This window comes from Myodes glareolus, chromosome X (genome assembly GCF_982192425.1).
Source record: "Myodes glareolus chromosome X, mMyoGla1.1, whole genome shotgun sequence".
Lineage (NCBI taxonomy): Eukaryota > Metazoa > Chordata > Mammalia > Rodentia > Cricetidae > Myodes > Myodes glareolus.
This window is the reverse complement of record NC_142053.1, coordinates 2,669,947-2,684,624: the sequence shown is the minus strand read 5'-3', so window position 1 is coordinate 2,684,624 and position 14,678 is coordinate 2,669,947.

Below are 14,678 nucleotides of genomic sequence, written 5' to 3'. Positions count from 1 at the left end.
GAGCTGCATAAGCACAATACCCCAAACAATAGTAGAAACTTACATACAGTATAACAAAAATAATTTTAAATTTATATCAATATACTAAAATCCACACCAATGCAAAATATCTGAAGCTAATAGTTGTCTTTTTACCCTATATTCCTATATCCCCATTAAATGATGAAAATATTCTTAAAACATCAAATAACCAAAAAACATCCACTCCACCTCTTGGGAATGTGGATGTTCTGTTCTATAGACTGCTTCCTATTGTCTATGTGCTATGACATCTTTAGGAATTATGAGAAAATTAAGATAATGGTCAAGTTCTGGGAAAACTAGCTTTATTTGTTATCCGGTTTCTGTATAATGGGAAAGCTCAAGGTTTGTTCCAAGTCCTGGGTAGAATAATCTCTGAGTCTGAATCATGTCACCCAGCTGCTTTGAAGTTGCTCTGGATGTAGAACTTTTGAAAAGGAAAAGAGATACCACCCTGGACAACCCCCACCTTGGTATCCAGGTGGGTCTCCAGCTAGGAAGGCAGGAAGAGATAAGGGAAACCCTGGACAACCCCCACCTTCGTATCCAGGTGGTTCTCCAGCTAGGAAGGCAGGAAGAGATAAGGGAAACAGGAAGCTCCTGGACAACCCCCTCCTTGGTATTTAGGTGAAAGGTCAAGAATGTGCCACTCAGCTTAGCCTTATTTGAATTGACCAATGGAATGAATCCCTGTAACCACGCTTTTTTTTTTTTTGCTTCTGTACCCGCGCTTTTGCTCTCCTATAAGAACCCCTCACCCCCAACCTGGGGGCGCGCAAGTCTTCCGAGAGACCTTGTTGCCCCAGGTACCTGTGTATTCGAATAAACCTCTTGCTGTTTGCATCCGTAAGTGTGGCTTCGTCGGGTTTGTGGGTTCGGGGCCTCTCTTGCTAGGAAGACATCCCTCAGGGGTCTTTCATTTGGTGCGTTGGCCGGGAAATTGAGGCCCCCACCCAGGGACCACCGATCCACCTTCGGGAGGTAAGCTGGCCAGCCTTCTATATGTTCTATGTCCTGTAAATGTCTTACGTCTTTTGCGTCTGAGTGTTGCGCTGCGAATTTGAATTCTGTTCGATTCAGCTGAGTCGGTCGGTACCTGGCGGGCCTCGGGAGGGACTGACGAGTCTGGACTCCTCCCCCCCCCCCCCCCCGCGACCCTGGGAGACGTCCCAGGATGTCTGGAGCCCGACTTTTCGGGGCTCATCTGTCTGGAGCCCGATTTTTCGGGGCTCATCTGTCTGGAGCCCGATTTTTCGGGGCTCATCTGTCGGAACCCATGACCAGAGCCGAACTTTTTGGGTCGTCACCCTTGTCCGTGGGTCACGTGGTTTTTCTGGGAGGCATATGGTCTGGACCTTCTCTGAAGCCTCCGTCTGAATCCGCGCGGCGCGTCTGATTGTCAGTCTGTTCGTTTTATTGTTCATTTTTATGGTCTGTCTGTTCGTTTATTGAAATACTAACATGGGACAGTGTCTAACTACCCCTTTAAGCCTTACTATAGATCGGCACCTGGGAGAGTTTGGCTTATGATCCACCCCCAGCGCGGCGGCGTGCACGGGGGCTAGGGAAGCGGGCCCCGGGGCCCGGGTGCCGGCCTCTCGCCGGCCGCTAGCGCCGCTGCCCACCGCGGACCCGGTTCCCGGGTGCCCAGGCCTGAGCGAATGGCCGGGGGCCGCTGAGGGCCGGCAGCTTGCCTGGCCTCCCGCCGCGCTCGCCACGGAGAGAGAGGTTTGCCGGTGGCCGACGTTGTAGCCCGGCCGGGAAGCCCAGGGCAAGCGGCAGAGTCCCCGCCCACGACCGCCCACCCTCGGCCTGCGAGCCGTCATGGGCGGGACTCCAGTGGGAGCGGCCTTGTGGCGGCCCGGCCCGGCGAAGGGCTCTTCGGGGACCGCGCCGCCCCGCCTTTGAGTCGCCCTCACAGGCCGCGGGGCTCGCTGCTGCCCCTGCCGGTGCCCAGGGTGCGGCCCGGGCCCGGCTCCCTCACGGCTCCCCCGCCGGCGGCTGCGCCCACAACCCGGGTCCCGATGAGTAACTCCCACAACAACCAGGTGATGATGGAGGGGGTCGGCGTCCACGTAATGCGTGGCCCAGACTGGAAATGGGGCTGGTCACACCCGTGAAGCAGCTTGAAGTCTTTGGTTTGTTTGGTGCCTTTGTCCTGTGTGTCTTTGTCCTGACTTAGACTGATGCTGACTACTCAAATAACGACTTAATGACTTCTTTGACTTTGATATTGTGATCACTTACAAGACTTTAGAGATATGGCCATAAGCATAGGGGTATATTTCAAAAAAAAAAAAAAAAGAGTCAGCCTCGGCCCCAAGCACGTGGATGGCTGGGCTGGGTAATGGCTATGACCTAAAGAGGTTAACAATATTTTTTTCCTCAGTGCCCCCCCATGCTGATGGATGAGTTCCCTCTGTCTGCCCTGGGAGCTGTGCGCCTCAAACCTTTGGTCAAAGCTGACCAAGGCTTAACTCCACCTATGAAGAACTCTTTCAGATCCTATGGGTTATAAATATTATAAATATCTGTCATCATTTATAGAGGCTGGTTACAAATTATTGTCGGTTAATGTTAAAAAAAAATTGCTGGTCTCAAATGTTTCTCACTGGTACAGGATTTTATGTACTGTTCTTGTTTAAAAATTATCATTGGTTAATGTTTTATTTTTTTTAAAAAAAGAGCCTATTGTTGATCTCAAATGTTTCACACTGGTATAGGATTTTATATGCTGTTCTTGTTTAAAATATAGCCATATATCCCCACTGAGAAAAAACACAAGAAAGACTTTGGTAAGAATTTTTATGTTGTCTACTATGTTGTCTAAAAAGCAAGGGAGATTTTGGTTTAAAAAAAAAAAGAAAAAAATATGTAAACAGATGGGCCTTATCTAGTTCCCCCGTGTATGTTTTTAAGGTCAAACTTAAAGCAGGTAGGGAGTAGCTGACAGTCTATCACCACAGGGCTCTGCCATCTGTGTTTCTTGAGCATTTAAAGGAGGCTTACAGGCATTATACTCCCCTTGACCCAACCTCTGAGGGTCAATGGTACCTATGGCCTTTATAGGACAGTCAGCATCAGATATTAACAAAAGTTACAATGGTTAAAAGGGTTGCAGGATTTGGTTAAGGAGGCAGAGAAAGTGTTTCATAAGCGAGAGACGGAGGAAGAGAAGAGAGAGAGAGAGAGAGAGAGAGAGAGAGAGAGAGAGAGAGAGAGAGAGATGGAGGCAGAAGAAAGAGGACTGGAGGGATCATAGACAAAAGGGAAATTTGATAGAATTTTGGCCGCAGTGATAGGAGAGAAAGAAAAGATAGAACCTAGACAGATAGGGAACCTGGGCAACAGAAGACCAAAGATGAACATGGACAGGCACCCCTTGGACAAAGGACGATGTGCTTATTGCAAAGAAAAAGAACATTGGGCAAGAAAATGCCCAAAGAAGAAAGGAAGGGACTCTAAGGTACTGGCCCTAGCAGAAGATGATTAGAGGGGAGAGAATAAAAGACTATAGTAATTGGAGCAACTGGACAGAAACAATATCTGTGGACCACCTCACGAACTATAGATTTGGGGAGAGGACAAGTGACTCATTCCTTCCTGGTTATCCCCGAGCGTCCTATCTTTATTAGAAAGAGACTTGCTAACGAAGCTGAAGGCCCAGATAGGGTTTACTCGAACCAGGCTGGAGGTGATTAAAGCCTTTCGTTGACTGAACCAGTGACCTTCGCTCCCCCTGCTGTCCTCCATCCCGCTACCCTACTGCCTGAGACTGATGACACCTCATCTACTCATCAATGCGCTGAGAAGCTGGTACCCGAAATGATCTGAAGGATCAGCCTTGGCCTGAAAGTCCGAGCTGGTGTACGGATGGCAACTGTTTCGTGATCGAAGGTAAGCGGAAGGCGGGGACAGCAGTGGTGGATGGGAAGCAAGTAGTCTGGGCATAGCCTCCCTGAAGGACGTTGGCACAAAAAGCCGGACTTGCGGCTTTGATACCAGCTCTACGAGTGGCAGAGGAAAAAGTCTCAGCATCTACACTGACAACAGGTATGCTTTTGCCACTGCCCATATTCATGGAGCAATATACAGATGAAGAGGACTGTTAACATCTGCAGGAAAAGACATATACTTGTCCAAGACACCAAAAAGCTTGAGATGCTGTGGCTGAAGGAAATCAGATGACAGACTCTCTGTCTTGGCAGAAGAAGTAGTCAAAAACTGCAAGGCCTGTGCTATGATTAATGCAGGACACTCCATATATGCTCCTGGGAAGAGGCTCAGGGGCGATTGGCCTGGAGCCTACTGGGAAGTATATTTTACAGAAATTAAGCCAGCCAGATATGGCAACAAGTACTTATTAGTTTTTATAGATACCTTTTCAGGCTGGGTAGAAGCTTTTCCTACCAGGACTGAGACAGCCAATGTGGTGGCTAAGAAGATCAAAGAAGAAATCTTCCCAAGGTTTGGGATACCCAAGGTAATTGGATCTGATAATGGACCTGCCTTAGTTGCCCAGGTAAGTCAGGGACTGGCCGCCCAATTGGGGATCAATTGGAAATTACATTGTGCTTACCGACCCCAGAGTCAGGACAGGTAGAAAGGATGAATAGAATTCTAAAAGAGACCTGCGGAAATGACTGGACAGCCCTCCTTCCCTTTGCCCTGTTCCAGGTTTGGAATACCCCAGGGCGATTTAAACTCATCCCTTATGAGATCCTATGTGGAGAACCACCACTGCTCACTGAGTCGGATGAAATGTATAATCCTGATGTTATTCTTTCTAGACCTTTATTTTCCCCGTCTAAAGGCTCTTGAAGTGGAGAGACACCAGATCTGAAAACAACTGAAAGAAGTATGCATCTCTGCCTGGATCCACGCCTCCCACATGAAGCGAGCTCCTGAACTACCCAAATTATAGTATCCGAGGCTTTTGACAACACTACCAGTCAAGAGGCTTGTGTTTGGAGGACTAATCGTAGACGGACTCTTACTGAGGTTATGTAATGAGACTCTAAAGAGCCCTAAGACTCCTGACACCTGGTACTTGGTTCCTGGTTTAGGTAGATGATGGGTTTTTAGTACTGTGTGCTTGCACAACTGGTATGAGTTTGACAGACACCCAACTCGCTTTCAACGAGAACCTATTTCTCTGACACTAGCAGTAATCCTGGGCCTTAGAGAAGCTGCCGGTGTTGGGACAGGTACTGCTGTCCTAATACAGGCCCCTCAGTACTTCAATGTATTAAGATTTGAGGGCTTTAGAACAATCTGTTTCCAAACTCGAAGAGTCATTGACTTCCCTCTCAGAAATGGTCTTACAGAATAGAAGGGGATTAGATTTGTTATTCTTAAAGGATGGAGGATTATGCGAATAGATCTCCCTGGATGACTACTTTGATATCCTCCCTTATGGGCCCACTCCTAATTTTGCTTCTGCTACTGATATTACCTTTATTAGAAAAAGAACAAGTGCTATTCAGATTTTGATGTTACACCTCCAATACAGTGCTTTATAAGGTCAAGAAGATACTGAAATCTAGTTCTATGATTAGAACTAGGCACTAGAAAAAATGGGGGAATGAAAAGGAAAAGAGATACCACCCTGGACAACCCCCACCTTGGTATCCAGGTGGGTCTCCAGCTAGGAAGGCAGGAAGAGATAAGGGAAACCCTGGACAACCCCCACCTTGGTATCCAGGTGGGTCTCCAGCTAGGAAGGCAGGAAGAGATAAGGGAAACAGGAAGCTCCTGGACAACCCCCTCCTTGACGTTTAGGTGAAAGGTCAAGAATGTGCCACTCAGCTTAGCCTTATTTGATTTGACCAATGGAATGAATCCCTGTAACCACGCTTTTTTTTTTTTTTGCTTCTGTACCCGCGCTTTTGCTCTCCTATAAGAACCCCTCACCCCCAACCTGGGGGCGCGCAAGTCTTCCGAGAGACCTTGTTGCCCCAGGTACCTGTGTATTCGAATAAACCTCTTGCTGTTTGCATCCGTAAGTGTGGCTTCGTCGGGTTTGTGGGTTCGGGGCCTCTCTCGCTAGGAAGACATCCCTCAGGGGTCTTTCACTTTGAGGAAACTGCAGCAAAGGCACTCTGAGAGGCTGGATCACCTGGGTCACCCGTTTTCATTGGTGTCTGGTCCCCTTGCTCTGAAAACACATAAACTTTCAAAGGTAGCATATGTATCTGCATTAACACAAGTATGGACTGTGTTGTACACAAGCCAGCCAAAGATGATTCATGTTTGAGCAGCTAAAATGTATGTCACGTATCTTGTCGTTTTTCTAGATTTAATTCTTTATTTCTGTTGACAGTATTTTTAGGGGTTTTCCTCATTGATCTCTATTAACTTTAAACAAATCCACAGCCCTTCATTTTCTGTTGAAATAAAAGTATAACCACTTTCCCAAAGTAATACATTTTTGACGTTCATTTTAAAGTTAAGGCATTCTTAAAGTATCAAGGCTGGTTTGTTTCTGCAGTCCCTCTTATAATCCCTTGCCTCCTAGTAGCTGTCAATTGCTCGTCAGCACTCAAAACTTCAAAGACAACACAACACCATGCAGGATCCAGACTCCCTATGTATTTTTCATCTTTACATGGCTTATTCTTTTTTATATTACTTCACTCTTTCTTTAAAAACTTTATTTTTTTAAACTGTTTATTTCTTTTTATGACTTTCTATATCCATTTTCTTTTCTTTCTTAAGCCTATGTGTATTTTTAAACACACTGGAAACTGTTTAGAGGATTTTTTTTTCTGTCTAAACCTGCTTTAAAGCGTATCTCTAGTCTGTTCTGTCTGCATAAGTAAAATAAACTCTAAGCTACCACTGGGTATTACACTATGGCTTTGGTGGCTGGCTCCACCCCACCACGTCTGTGGTAAGCTCCTTACATCTGTGAAATCTGAGCCTTAAGATCACAGCTGAGTCTGAAAGTGCATTTGACCATGAACTTCATCCAACCACACTAGCTCTAGGAAGTTTATACCCTGCAGTGTGGCAGACGTTTTTACTTAGCCTTTTGTTCCTACTTAGTGATAAAAAGACTGTTTAAGCACTTTGTTGTACAGCAGAATTTCTTAAAGGAGCTGTATCTTTTTTTCCCCTCCTTTTTTCAGCTTTCTCAGGCCTTACATGGAAATACAGGCCCCACACTGGAATGCCAAAATGTGCCAGGCTTTTTCTTTTGGGTCACCAACCAGCTCCCAAATTATGACAGAGAAACCTATCATTAGTTTTCAATGGTCAGCCTAGCTTAGGCACAATTCTAGCCAACTCTTTTAACTTAAATTAACCTGTTTCTCTTTATATACCCTTTGCCTCAGGGTGTTGATTCCCAGGCTTTTCCCCTGCTCCCTGAGGCACAAAACGCTAGATGCAAGGACTATTTTCGCCTACCAGCCAAGCTTCCTGCTAGCTCCTGTGCCCACCTACTAGCCCGGTTGATTTAGCCCTGAGCCTCATTTTATCTTTGATATGGTAATTTCCCACCTGCAAAGAAGGGTTCCCATGGCGCCTAAACCTATCCTAACTGTTTGTCACCGGGCTCCTGCTAGCACCCCCTGCCTGCGGAGGAATTCCTCAGGGGCGCCAGGCTGGTCTTGCTGTTTTCTCACACCTGGCTGGGAGGGAGTTTGCTCCTCTGGGAAAAAGAGTATTTAACCTGGTGAAAACTAAATAAATGTGGCATTTACCTTTTGGCAAATGACTCAGATCTCTCTCTCTCTCTCTCTCTCTCTCTCTCTCTCTCTCTCTCTCTCTGTGTGTGTGTGTGTGTGTGTGTGTGTGTGTGTGTGTGTGTGTGTGTCTGTTTAACCCCTAGACCCTTGCCCCAAGCTCGTGGCGAGGTACGGAAGGCACACAACCCGTGCTGGGAGGAGGGAAGCGCAGATTCGGGTGGAACCCACATCAGGGCTTATTACCTTTCTTACTTCTGTATATCTTACTTTCACTGCTTTTCTGTGTCTGGCTGTCTGGTGTCTGTCTGGCTTCTTGCCCCAAGCATGTCCCTCATTCTCTCCTCCTTCTCTCGTTCCTCCCAGGCCTAGATTTATCCTCCTATTAATTCTCATTTCCTGCCATGGTGTAGGAGTTCCTTCTGTTTGTGTGTTGCTTTCATTGGTTAATGAATAAAGAAAGTGTCTTGGCTAGTTGATAGAGCAGAACTTAGGTAGACGGGGAAGACAGAACTGAATGTTGGGAGGAAGAAAGGCGGAGGAGAGAGACACCATGGAGCCGCAAGAATCAGACATGCCAAATCTTTCCCAGTAAAGTACTGCCACATGGCAATACACAGATTACTAGAAATGGGTTAAACTAAGATATAAGAGTTAGCCAATAAGAAGTTAGAGCTAATGGGACAAGCAGTGTTTTAATTAATATAGTTTCTGTGTGGTTATTTTGAGGCTAAGCTAGCCAGGCAGCTAGAACAAACAAGCAGCCCCTCCCTACAAGACTGCCAGTCCCATCTGTCCTTTTCTTGTCTATTTATTGGCCATTTAGCTTTTTATTAGACCAATCATGTGTCTTAGGTAGGCAAGGTGAAACAAATACAAAACATCTTTACATAATTAAACACACATCTTTACACTGTTAAACAAGCACAGCATAAACAAAAGTAACATACCTTTACACAGTTAAAGTAACATTCCAGAGCATAAATAAATGTAACATATCTTTGCCTAGTCCTATAGGTAAAAGCAAAGAGTCTTTATTCTATACAAGTTTGCAAACTCGGTCTCTCCTCATGTCCAACGTATTGGAATAATGGGAGAGCCCCAAGCTAAGTTAGAGTTGGGTTTTTATAGTAGTAAAGATGGGGGTGAGGGATTTCTAAGGTTCAGGACCCCTGATTGGCTGACATTTGTCTAGGGGTGTCCTGGTGAGTGCACTGGCAGGTGATCCTATCTACAGCGGTTGGAACGTTAGGAATTTTCTTTGGATGGTCTGGTGCCTGGGTAATCTTAGTTTGTGGTCCTTCCTGCAACCCGATATTGCCTTAGGACAAACTACTGAGACTCAGGCCTCCATTAAGCTTATTCATTAAGCTAGGCCCAACACTGGCAGGTGATAATAGTTGGAAGTTAAGAACTTCCTTTGGGTGCTCTGTTCCTATTGAGCTTCTCATGACTGGATCCTACAATGCCTTCCCACCTCTGCCCCTTGCTATCTGCAGCAGGTGAGAGAGCTGGTCCTGGGGTCACAATAGAGTTAGAATAGTCACAATAGAGTTCTCTAACAATAGTTAGAGAACTAGGCCACCCCTCACCAGCTGCAGCACACAGGGAGTAGACTCTGCACCCCACCAAGGTGGCACACTAGAGCTAACTTTGTTGTGGGGAAGGCAGGTGAGCCAGCCCTGATAGCATAAGAGTGAGAAATCTGACATCCCTTTTGTAGAATACTATTTTAAGGTGTGTTAGGACCTAGCAACAGGCACTGTTAGAGGTCCTGATTGTTCTTAGCCAATGAGGGGCAACCATGTGATGACAACAGATTGGAATGCCTGGGTGCTGGGAGGTATATAAGTTTTCCCCCCATTGTTAAATAAATGAGTCTGCCCTATCCCTTTCACAGATTCCTGGTGTCTGTATTTGTTGATGTCATGCCTTCTCACCCCCTCCCCCCCAAAAAAAAACATTAGGTCCCAGCAACAACCCGCCCCCCATATTCCCACTATAGCAATCAGGAGAGAGGGCTCTGCATCTCACTTGAATGGGACCTGAAAAGAGGAGAACTGGCCTAGCTCCTTGTTGTAGGCTATATTGGGTGAGCTAACCGAGGCAGTGTTGGAGAGCAGGCTGCCCAGGTCACAGTGACAATAGGGAAAACCTAGACTGACTGGCCCAGCTACTAACCCAGTCCAGAACCAGGGCTATGAGTTATCCCGTCCCAGTATCCACTGAATCTGTGATCTTCTGGAGCACATGAGGGGCTGATTGTGCAGTTCTAAAGCTGCATGATCTCCATGACATAGAACAAAAACGGGATATCCAAGAGGAGCCCCATTGAGAGCCCAAAGATAATAAACTGTGATTAATGGGAAAATAAACATAAAGGATTCATTTCTAATTCTCAAGTTGGATTATCTAATTTCTGAGTTTTTCAAATTCTGATTTATGGTTTTGTTCTAGTTTGCTTTCTATTGCTGTAATAAGGAGTTTATTTGGCTTACATTTCCATGCCACAGCTGATCATTGAGGGAATAGGCAAGAACTCAAGCAGGAACAGAGGCAGGAACTCAAGCAGGAACAGAGGCAGGAACTCAAGCAGCGGAACACTGCTTACTGGCTCGCTCCTTATGGCTTCTTTAGCTTGCTTTCTTATACTTGTATATAAGAAAACAGGACCACCTGCCCAGAGGTGACAACAACCACTGTAGGCTAGACTTGCCCACATCAATCACCAATCAAGAAAATGCCCCACAGGCTTGCTTACAGGTTAATCTGTTGAAGGCATTTTCTCAGTTGAGATTTCCTCTTTCCAGGTGACTTCAGTTTGTACTAAGTTGAATCCTACCCCACCCAAAATATAACCAGTACAGATTTTCCTTCATATAGTATTGTCTTAATTTACTTTGGATTTTTAATTCATTATTATTCTGGGCTGTGTGTTTACACCTATGTGCAAAAATATATGTATAGCCATCAGAGGCCAACTTTCAATAGTTGATACTCTCCAGCTACTGTGGTTTCAAGGCATTATACTCAAAAACTTCACCTTGCATGTCAAGCACTATTATCTGCTGAACCGCCTTGCTGACCCCTTTTACCTCATTTTTCAATATTAATTGCTGTTTTGCTCAGTTTTAAAGACTTGTCTCTTTGCTGTCCTTTTACTGTTTTAATAGCTGTAATAATAATAATTACAAATAAATTAAAAGTTATCAAATATGTTGTGTGTGATGGTACATGTCTATAATCTCAGCATTTAGGATAAGAAGCAGCCTTTGAGTTCATGGAAATCTGTTCTACAGAGTGATTACCAGGCCAGCTAAATCTACACAGTGACACTTGATCTCAAAACAAACCATCAAATATGTTTAAACATAATAAAAATCTCTGTAATTATTTTTTAAATGTCTGCTGCATCCATTGTGACTGTCTTCCCACACAACTCAGCTGGCCTATATATAGGCTGTCCTCTCCCAGCCTTCCTCCCAGCCAGCAGCACAGGGGCCTTGACAAATGTAGCCCTGTATTAGTCAGGGTTCCCTAAGAGTAACAGGAGAGTTTCTGGAGAGACTTAAAAAAAAGCAAAGTTCTGTGGCAGGAGGGATTCTTTGATTGAATCTCAACTTCCAGTGGAAAGCTTGTTAGGATGTTTGTTTCTTTTGACGATGTTGACCAACTTTAAGGACCTTTGAGCAGCAAATGGTCTCTGCTTTTTTGATTTTTGGCTGTATACTTAGTGACAAACATAGTGGAGCCATTCTTCTTAAGATTATTCTTCTGGCAATGCCCCCACAAGGCCCTACCACCTACTGTCACCTGAAAGGTAGATGTAAAACTAACCTTCACATCTTTTTCTCGTATGGGTCAACAACAGGAGCTTCTCACTCTGATGGGGAACTGGAGATCCACAGAGGAGGTGGTACAAGGTGATGGTCACCTTCATGAAGCCCTTACCCTGCAGGCTTCTTATCTCCTTTCTCCTAAGCAGCCTGCTTAGGCTGTTTGGAATCAGACTCACAAACAGTTTGTGAATACTGTTTGGAAATCTCTTGATGTTCCTCCACATATACCTCATCTCAGGGAACCAAAGAGGCATGAGCTAAAGTAACCACAATTTGCTCGAGGCCATGAAATTAGAAAGAAGATTACGTATTAAACTACAGTTTTGTTCTAGATCCCCTGTTAGTCAGAATTATTGAGTTGAGCCCCAGGAAAGGAAGGTGGCTGAGTTGGTCACATGGAGAGGACAGCAGTTGATGAGCTAACATTGATTCAGAGTTTGTGCATGACTTGTTTACACCAAGAACTGCTCCAGTATGGATTTATGAAATTAATTAAAGCCCTGAAGATGGTTCTTTATGTGACATGTTTGCTTACCAATGGCACCATCTGCACATCTGTCTCTGTCTGGTAAATACCATATATTGAACTACAAGGCATTCTGCCTTTTATAAACACAAATTTCCAGTTTTATATCAAACCTATTTCATGGTGCAAAATCTCTGGACAGCCAGCAGTCTGCATGTGGTTTTCATTGCAATTTCATCTCCCATGTCAGATGAGTAGTCTGCTGTTGCCATGGTGAATTGGTATTATCCTGTGACCTTGATTCTGAACAGAAATGTACGTTGCCTTGACCATGATTACACAAAATTCGTTGTCTAGGAAACAGCACAGTTCCAGGAACAGAAAGGGCCAGATAATTCTTAGCTATAACTGGAAGCCACACAGGGTTACTTTGTACCCAGCAGTGTCTCTGTTTTCCTCAAGAGGCTTCTGGACTTCTTGTTTGCCTGTGTGATACAAACTGAGCGAAGGAGGGATGGAAGAAAAATGAGGGCAAGAATTGGGGGAACCTCTCTCTATGATGGAAAATTCTGAAGCAGAGCAAGCTCTTGCCGCTGTTGAAAGTGGCTAGGGCTTAGCACACCGTCACATAGTTTACTGGGAGCTACTAAAGAAGGAGTGGACAATACCTCTGCCCTCCTGGATGTTCCCTGTCATCCTGGTTTTATCTATAAGGAAGGTATACATGTGCATGAATACATAAAAACAGTGAGACACAAACACACATGTATGAATCTAGCCCCCACACATACACATCACATGAGCCAAGGGCAGATTGCTAGGACTGGAGTCTGTCACTTTCCTTATATACACACCATACATATCCTCTGGCTTCTTCCCAGTCATCTGTGCAAGTCACCTGAAGCAATCATAGAAGAAGCTAAAATGGCAGACAGCCCTAGTCCATCCAGGCAGACATAAGATAGAGGCAAAGAAACACTAAAAATGGCTGCCCACAGGAGAAACAGCCCACGCTTGTATGCATTTGGCTTCCAGTCCAATGACTTCCTCTCTTCCAACCCCATGTCCTTTCTTCTCAAAGAATCCCAATTGCTCAAGATGTTAGTCTCATCCACAACACCCACCTTTTCCTAAAGCTTAGGTTCCAACTTGGCCCTGGCAAGTCTGTCAGAAGCACCCATTATCTTCACCCCTCAGCAGTTCCTAACCACCCACCATTCCTCCATACTCCTTTGACCCTGGCCTAGGCCTACCACCTCCAGTGTCTGGCCCTGCATACAAGGGCACAGCAACTACTTCATGAGTCAATAGTTGAGGTAGAGAAAGAAGCCACAATGAGACAAGTAGCAAGAAAAGGAGAGAGAGCTGGTATCCACTGAAAGCAGTTGTGTATTACAAAAATATCCAGAGATAGTAGAATCCACTCCAAAATCTTGCACCCAGCAAGCAATACCTGCCACTAACATAAGCCCCAAACCCAGAATGTCCAAGGCAGAAAATAGCTAGATACAGGAATCGGCAGGTGAAACTACTCCCTACAGGGTTATACAATGCACCAAATGAGTGCAGTCAAATACAAGAGTATAGGATTCCATTTCTATAAAATTTTAGAATAGATAAATTCTAAAGTCAGAGAGTAGATGGGTGACTGCCAGTGGCTGAGGTCGACAGAGACATGGGCAAGAACTACTAAAGGAGGAGGATTTCTTTCTTTTGGGGGTGGGAGGTTCAAGACAGGGTTTCTCTGTAGCTCTGGAGCCTGTCCTGGAACTAGCTCTTGTAGACCAGGCTGGCCTCAAACTCACAGAGATCCTCACAGAGATGCCTCTGCCTCCCAAGTGCTGGGATTAAAGGCATGCGCCACCACTGCCCGGCTGAGGATTTCTTTTTGGGAGGTAAAAATGCATGTACATTAATGGTGGTGCTCTTAGAATTTTGTAAATATACTAATGGCCATGAAATAGTACAAACTAAAATGGTGATGCTTATGGTTCTTTGAATTACAGCCCATAAATTCTGATCATTGTGTGTGAGTGCATAGAGATGGGGGGGCGACATGTACTGTGTCTAATTGAAAATTTTATACTCATTCATTTGTAAACAGAAAGAAACTTAAATACAACTGAAAGAATTGTTGACCTACAAGAAGTATTTGTTCCTAAAAGGTAAGGAATAAAACTATGTAAATGTTAAACAGCTTGGAATATTATACTTACTTGCATGTTCTGGAATAATGAATAAAAACATCTTGAATGGCATGTGAAAAAAAATCCTACATACACTTCTTTTCCATAGCATCAATCCTCGACCTATGATTTTTGTTACATTATATTTCCATGGAATTTGACACTTACACTCTGCCCTATAGTACCAGTCAGCATATGATTACCCTGTTGTTAAATATTAGTTCAGTAGGCAAACATTGTGTCTGTGACTTTCCCATTTCTGAGTTCTTTACTCTGATATTTCTTGCACTTGATTAAAATTTGTTCCTTTGCTAATTTGTACTGCTGTTTTTAAACATGAATGACAAACTAGATAGATGCACAGAGTACTCTGGGATGCCACACTCTTCTTTGCTTCCTGGCTACCGTGAGCAGCTTGCTCCACCATGCATTTGTCTCCAGCATGATGTGGTGCCTCACCATGGGCCCAAAAGCAACA